The sequence below is a fragment of the Tupaia chinensis genome, unplaced genomic scaffold (assembly GCF_000334495.1).
Source record: "Tupaia chinensis unplaced genomic scaffold, TupChi_1.0 Scaffold000350_1, whole genome shotgun sequence".
Taxonomy (NCBI): domain Eukaryota; kingdom Metazoa; phylum Chordata; class Mammalia; order Scandentia; family Tupaiidae; genus Tupaia; species Tupaia belangeri.
In genome coordinates, this window is record NW_006159844.1 from 6,249,694 (window position 1) to 6,257,977 (window position 8,284).

At 43.7% G+C, this 8,284-nt stretch overlaps 1 pseudogene; it reads left to right on the forward strand.

Annotated features, from left to right (window-relative positions):
• Positions 1-721: 721 nt before the first annotated feature.
• On the forward strand, positions 722-1,019 carry LOC106735280 (60S ribosomal protein L37 pseudogene; annotated as a pseudogene).
• The last annotated feature ends 7,265 nt before the right edge of the window (positions 1,020-8,284 follow it).

Sequence of the window (8,284 nt, forward strand, 5' to 3'; positions counted from 1 at the left end):
TCCTCCCAGCTCTTCTATTTAACTAGTTGTATGACTTTGAGTAAGTTTCTGAAGTGTAAGCTTCAGTTTTCTGATATGTAAAGTGGTAATAATGTATGCTGCTTTATGGAGTCCGTGGGTATTTTTAAAGATGATGTCTGAAAGTGTTTTCCACAATTAACTTCATCCATTTAATTTTATAAATAGTGCTGGTAAAGTTCATTTAATTTAAATTTAACTAATAAACTAATTTGCCCATAAGATGTAGTGGCAGTGGGGCTAGCAAGTGGCATGGTGGTTAAGGTGCTGGACTTCCATGTGACCAACTTTGGTTCGAGTCCAGGTTCCATTATATGTGATGGCAACTTCACTCCCTGGGTTAAAGTGGTTACCACCAGACCTCTCCATTGCAAGGGTACAGTTGCTTTCCTTTGTAAAAGTAAGTGATCTCAGGACCAGCAGATGGTATAATGGTTATGTTGCTGGACCCCACATGGTCAACCATGGTTCAAGTCCCAGACCTGGTGTCTTGAAACTGATGCTGGGTGCTTGTGTGTGTGTGTCCCTAAAATCCTGAGAGGAGACTGGATGAGAAGGGATTGCAGAATGGCCACCCCCCCCCGGGGTGGTGGTGCACGATTTCTCACTTTCTGTCTCTCTCTGTCTCTCCAGCAAGTGCATGTGTCCTTTAACAAAAGTTTCTCTAAAAATAAAAATGGGGCTTTGGTCTCAGACACAGAAGCAAGATGATGAAGGGAACATCATCGTTTGGGAAGTGTCACAATAAGACATACATGTTGTGCCACTGCTGTGGTTCTAAGGCCCGTCACCTTCAGAAGTCGACCTATGGCAAATGTGGTTACCCTGCCAAGCACAAGAGAAAGTGTAACTGGAGTGCCAAGGCTAAAAGACGCAATACCGCCGGGACTGGTCAAATGAGGCACTGAAAAATTGCATACCGCAGATTGAGGCATGGATTCTGTGAAGGAACAACACCCAAACCCAAGAGGACAGCTGTTGTGGTATCCAGTTCATCTTAAGGATTTCAATGATTAGTCAAAAAATAAAAATGGGGCTGGCAGAAGGTATGTTGGATAAGGGTGCTGGACTCCCACATGGCCGACTGTGGTTCAAGTCTTGGACCTGGCAGCTTGCTTTCTCATTCTCTCTCTCTCTCACTCTGTCCCTCTGTGATCGAATTTAAATAAATAAATAGGTAGCTAAATAAAATAATTCTTTTTTAAAAAAGTAAGTGACCTCTGGGGTAATACTTTGGCATTGTATGAATATCCTGTATACAAACAAGTTTTCATCTGAAAATCTTAGCTTTCATTGGTAATTGTTACATAAATCAATTATTATATCATGGGTTACAAAATGATGATCTCTGAGTTTTGTTATTCCTTCTACATTTATGAGTGAGTTTCTTTTTTAAAAAGCTGTCCTGTTTATCCTCCCTTCCCCCTGATATGCCCTGCCCCGAGACTCATTAAATGTTCATTTAATCAGCTATAGTTATTATCCTTTTGGTACTCAATCTTACCAGATCCCCTTCAAGCTGGCTTTTAAAAAAAAGTTTATTATTTATTCTGTGAGAAAGAGAGAGAGAGAGAGAGAGAGAGAGAGAGAGAGAAGTGCTCTCAATAGCATCTTACTCTGCTATCTGTCCCCAATGTCATCCGCCCCAGATCACCCCAGATCACAGGCATGTGCACCAGGCATGCTCAGGGAGATCCTGAGATATGAATTCAGATCCTTTCTCATGAGGATCCAGTTGCATCACTCCTGTGTCACTGCCTGGCCCCAACCTATTAGGTCGTTGAAAAAGTCATGATGCATTTTTTGCATAGAAAAATACGTCATGACTTTCCTGGTGACCTAACAGCTTTTTTTTCTTTTTTTTTTTTGAGAGGTTTTTGCTATAGGGCACTCACCAGAAAGACAGAGAGAGACAGAGAGACAGAAAGCAAGGAATCACCCCCCAGGGGAGGGGGATGGACATGCCACAATCTCTTCTTTTCCATTCTCCTCTTGGGATCTTGGACACACATGCACATGCAACCAGCGTGAATTTAAGTCACTGGGTCCAGGACTCGAACCATGGTCGGCTGCATGGGAGTCCAGAGACATAGCCATTACGCCATCTGCTGGTCCCCTTAGTAGCTTTTTAAAAAGTACCCTTAAAAAAAAAGTAGAAATATAACATACAGAGGCCAACAGGTGGAGTGGTGGTTAAGGGTGTTGGACTCCCATATGGCCAACTGTGGTTTGAGTCCCAGACCTGGCAACTTGCTTTCTCACTTTCCCTTTCTCTCTCTCTCTCTCTCTCACTCTGTCTCTCTCTGGTCAAATTAATGTAAATGAAGTTAAATAATTCTTTTAAAAAAAGAAATATAACATATAGATAAATGCACAGGAAAATCAAACTTATAAAACAAAAATTTTCACAAAGTGAGCAAACTTTTCTTTTAGAGAGGTTTTTATATAACCAGCTCTCAGATCAAGAACATTGTGAATAGCCTGAGTTCTGGTCACACTCTCTTTCTATCACTTGTTCTCCCAAGAAGTAATCATTAGTCTTCCTTCTAATCCTTTGATCAGCTTCCCTGTTTTGAAACTTTGTGCAAATGGAATCATACAGTATGTAATCTTTCTGTCTGGCTTCTATGCCTATCATTATGTACATGAGATTCACCCACGTTGGGTGCAGTTGTGGTTCTTTGTTTTTCATGGGTTCTGCTATTTATTTATTCATTCTAATGTAGGTGGACTTTAGGATGATTCCAGGTTTTGATGATTATTATATATTATGTAATATATAATTGTGCTACTATGAAAATTCCGGTACTTGTCCTTTGGTGAACATATTTTAGAGGGGTTTGGGAGGACATATATACCTAGGAGTGGAATTACTTGTTCATAGGCTTCCCCCACCTCAGTTTTGCTATGAGGTGCCTGCACTCACTGAGAGAAACAGAAAGAGAGGGAAAGTGAGAAACCACCAGTGGCCATGCTGTAATCCCTTCTCCTCCATTCTCCTCTTGGGATTTTGGGCACACATGCTCATGTACTCAGCATGTTTTTCAAGCCACTAGGTCTGGGACTCAAACTACACAGTTGGCTATGTGAGATCCAGCCACCTTAACTATCACTCCACCAGCTGGTCCAGGTACTTCTACTTCCTGGCAGATGTTTCTGACTCATCTTCTATATTCTCTGGCTGAGCTCTGGAATCAGCCATTTCTCTGAGAAGTCCTTGTTTGTTCTCTTTTCTTTCTTTTAGAGAGGTTTTTGCTATAGGGTGCTTGCATTTGCTGAAGAGACATAGAGAGACAGGGAGACAGAAAGATAGAAGTCGTCCCCCAGTGGGGATGGCCACGCTGTAATCCCTTCTCCTTCATTCTCCTTGTAGGACTTTGGGCGCGCATGCACACATGCCGGGCATTGAGCTTTAAGCTGCCACGTCCAGGACTCCATCCATTGTCGACTATGTGGGAGTCCAGTGACATAACCATTATGCCATCTGCTAGTCCCACTCCTTGTTCTTTAAAATAGGGAACTATACTTAAAGCAGGGTTTGGGTACTAGTTGTACTCCTTACTATGGGATATCTCTGCTTTTAGTTCCTTTTAGTGCACAAAGCTAGAAAATACACCAAAGGACACTATCATATGTTCAACTGTTAATTCCAGTTCCCATTTAACATTACAGGTGTTTATTGCTTGGTTTTTGGACAGAGTCTTCCTGTCTCGATCCTCCTTTACCCTTTGGAGTAGCTGGAACTAGAGGAGTGCACGACCACGTCTGACTTCTTTTTAGACAGGGTCTTGCTATGTTGGCCAGCTTTGAGTACTTGATCTTCCTCCCTCAGTCTCCCTAGCACCGGGATTACAGATGCACACTACCATGCCCAGAATGGGAATTGAGTCTGGGCTTCCCAATGGTCCCAACCTGCAGTTTCTCAGCAGCTCGTGTCACCACAGCTCGGCCCTTTCTTTCATCTGTTTTGTTTTATATGTTTGTATGTTTTCTTTTACTTAAAAAAAATCTTGATTGCTAATAATATCAATATATTTCATTTGCTTTAGTCTACATTTACACAAAACTGTCAGAACTATAATATTAATGTTACTACTGACAATAATGAGTAAAGCTTCAGCTTTTTTTGCAGTTCTTTTTGTCTCTGTTGAGAAACTGATATTAACTTAAACCTGAAGAGGAGGATGAGGAATTTACCCCGCAGTTCAAGAAGTTGGGCGATATGCACAGAATATCGACTGTGGGGCTGGGTACCTTCTAGACGATTATGGCCATTATGCTCCTACTGTGTGCTCCTTCCCTCTTCTCTTTCTGAATTCTTTTTTGAGGATCTTCAGGGTTTCTTTTGAGAAGAGACACACAGCTGGGGACAGCGCTTCCTTCTCCCACTGAGGCTGTATGGTCGACATCCTCCCTGTACCCTGACTGAGAAAGTAAATGGTTAATGTCATGTCTCAACTGGGCTAGGCTGCGGTGCCCAGATGTTTGGTCAAACATCAGTCTAGATTTGGCTGTGCAGGTCTCTCTCTCGTTTACATTTTCATTTTTAAAAACATGGGATTAACATCTAAATCAGTAGACTTTGAGTAAAGCAGGCCATCCTCCATAATGTGGGTGAGTATCACACTGAATTGACGGCCTTAAGAGAAAAGCCAGAGGTTTCTTGAAGAGGAAGAGATTATCTCCAGGTGGCTTTCAGACTCGAGACATTGACTTCTTGCCAGAATCGCAAGACGGTCCCATGGATATGGATTTGCCAGCCTCATAATTGTGTGAGCTAATTCCCTAAATCAAATTAATCTCTCTCTTTCTGTCTCCACATATATATACACACATGCCCTGTAGGTTCTGTTTCTGTGGAGAGCCCTGACTAATAACCCGGTTATCTCAAACCTCAGACAAAATGGTTGGGCTCTCTGCTGTGTCCACGTAGTGACCTCAGGATGAGTAGCAGATTGCAATCCTCTAGGAAGGAGGGGAACAGAGCAGGATGACGAAGGGCCTATTGAAGAAGCGGGAACCACTGAGGACACGTAAGAGCCTGTCTCGCCTCCCACTCAGAACTTGGCTAACGTGGTTCTCTGAGCAGGGCAGGTGTGACTCTTGTTTGATTTGGAAGCAGAGTGTCCTCCTGTGCCAGGAGCAGCCTAACTTGCCCTGCTTTGCCTCCTGGGGCCCTTGATTTATGGCAGCTGCCAGTGACTCTCCCAGGTGGGGTGCAAAGGGAGAGGAAGGGGTGTAGAGGGGGGCTTTGCACACTGCACCTGGTGAGGCTTACATTTTGGGTGCACTTTACTTCAGAAGTGGGGGTAAGTCCAACCAGAAGCTACTGGTTTTTACTGCCTCCTGGAGCCCTTGACTTCTGGTTCCTGCCAGTGGCTTCCATTGGGGTGAAGGGGGGAGGAGGCTGTGCACACTGTGCCTGGCAGGGCTTGTGTGTGGAGTCCTCTTTGCTTCAGTGGCGGAGGGAAGGCAGACCAGCAGCTACTGGTTTTTACTGTCTCCTGAGTAAAAGCCAAGCCACTTGTAATAAGAGGCAGCATTGGATTTTTCTCCAGCTCTTCCTCTACCCTTCCTTTTCCTCCTCCTCTTCTCCTGGAGACTGGTAAAATAGAAATGCAGAATTATGGAGGAACATAACAATGCATTGAACTCATGCTGTGAGACAGTCAGTAGAAACTACAGAAAAGTTTATTTCCAAGGATATTTCATTCTGAGATCAAAATCTTCTTCCAGTGATCCTGAGTAAGTTCTGCCACTGTCCTTCTAGGAGGAGCTGGGACCCTAAGGGGTGGCAGAAGGGGTCAGAAAAGAACAAGGGAATGGCTGAGAAAGAGAAGAGAGATCAGAGAGAGAAGAGACCCCGGTACCCAGGTGAAGGGATGGGAAAAGGTTCATGTTTTCATCATCTTCTAGACACTGGCTTCTCTGTAAACATCTATCAGCAGGATTCCCTTCAGTAATTGGCTAAACTCACACGCCCTCCTACAGACATAATGAAGGGGTGACAGGGAAAGCTCCTGCAGTCCTGCAGGGGTTGAAATCTGGACTGTTGTGCTCTGTTCACATTGGGACGGGCAGAGTGGCATAGAGTAAGAGCATGGCATCTACTCAGGAGTTGACAGGCTCCAAATTCTGGCTCTGCACTTCATAGCTGGGCAAAATTGCGTCAGTTACGGGACTTCTCTGAACCTCAGTTTCTTCATCTATAAGATGAAGTTGATAATATCCAGAGTTCACAGGTGCTCATGTGGGTCAAATGAGGTAACAGATGAAGTACAGTGACTCAGTAAGTGGCTTCTGATGGTTGTGATGAGTTTTCTTTCCACCTTGGCACAAGAGTAGGGCTTCTCACCTTGCTGCATTCACTTACTCAGAAAATCCCAGACCATTACACATTAGAAACAAAATCAGATCAGTTGAATCAGCATCTCTGGATGGGGCTCAGGCAGGGATATTTTTCATAGTTCCCCAGGTGACTGTCATGTGCATGCTCACCATCCCGGCTGTCACAAACTCACAGAGTAGTTGTTCTACAGAATCCAGAGGCAATGTCAGAAAGGTGAATGTGTAGCCATCATATATGTAATTTTGATCCTAACAGAATGAATGGGATTATATGATTTGTGTCAGAAGCGATCACAGTGATTAGTCAGATAAAGTGCTGTGAAACAAGGAACTGACAACAGTGATGATAGCGAGGGAATTAGGGTAAAGGTTTATGAATCTAAGAACATAATGTAAATCTCTGAGGGTCCCAAAGAGAGAATTTAAGGATTTATTTTGACAAATTAGAGAACTGGAACTATGAAGGGCAGTTAAGTGTCCCAAACTGCAGTAAGAAGACAGGAACTCCATCCTGTTTCCAAATAATGATGTTCAGGAATGAGGAGTGGGGGATTGACACCCCTCTCACTGTGATAGGAAGGCTGAGATAGCAGTTGAGGCAAAATAGTGAGAGAGAGCAATGCCCAGGTGGGACAGATAGGATTCAGGAAGGCAGGAAGGTGCAGCAATGTAAGGCTCGTAAGGGATTTGCCTCCTTGACTGAAACAAAATGCTAAAGCCACTCTGGCTATTTACCAGGAGATGACTCTACACCAAAGGCTAGGCAGTGAGCCCCTTTAGGTCTGGGCCCTCATCTTGCTTGTCCTTTGCACATGGCACATCAGAGAGATGCTCCCACAGCACAAGGAGCTCTGGCAGCCCCTTTGCTTCTCTGAGTTCAAGGATGTACAAAATGTGTCATAGTCTGCTCCCTCCTCTGCTTGACCCTGTCTTTCACAGCTGGGAGGGGTGAGGCAGCTGCAATGATGTTCTATCAGCCAGGGTCATGCAGGGATGTACTTAACAAGGAGCGAGTTTGCTAACCTCCCATGAGGCAACAGATGCCACAGGGACTGGATGCTTGGAGCCTCCAGCCAGCATCTTCTCTTGCTGTAGGTATGTCATGCTTGAAAAGCATAACCCTAATTGGGAGATTGCTTGGTGAGCCAGAATCTAGAACAAGAGTAGCTAGTTATATGAGTGCAATTGTTAATAGCATCGTAATGATGTATCTATCTTTACCACAGTGATAAAGTCACCAACTGCTCTGACAAGTCCAGTCCTTGGGTCACAGTATTTTTCCTCAATGCCTCTCCTGGCGTAGGCCCTGCCACCGTGGACTCTGACTCAATGTTTTGCAGGCTATGCAACCTGCTTCCAATTGCTCTATTGTTTTCCTCATACAGATTGATGAATTCAATCAGTGTACAGCCTTGTTTTGAAGGCCCAGGTCACTCTGACTTTCATGGGACTGCATTTCTCTGTTCTAATGCATTACATGCTGATTTATCTTTTAATTCTAGAAGACAGCCTTATTTCCAAATTTCTGGAAAATGCTTCCTTTTAGCCCTCAAATTATTGACAATAGTGTAAACATGGAAACTCCAATATTAATATTCATGTCCAATGACGTAATATATCATTGCATTCAAAGTGTCTGTGTGCAGAGAGACTAGATATTTATGATTTATACCTTGCTTATACCTTCCTAAACAGTTTTGAGAGAACTTACAGTGCAGGGCAATATTATAAATGTGAATAACTGGTATGAACATGACCTCTGTCCAATCAGAATAGATGTGCATCAGAATTGTTGGACTGGCAGATAGTGTAATGATTAAGGTGCTGGACTCTCACATGGCCTACCATGGCCTGAAACTGGTGGCTCAAAACACGCTGGGTGTGTGTGGACATGTGCCCAAAATCCTGAGAAGAGAAT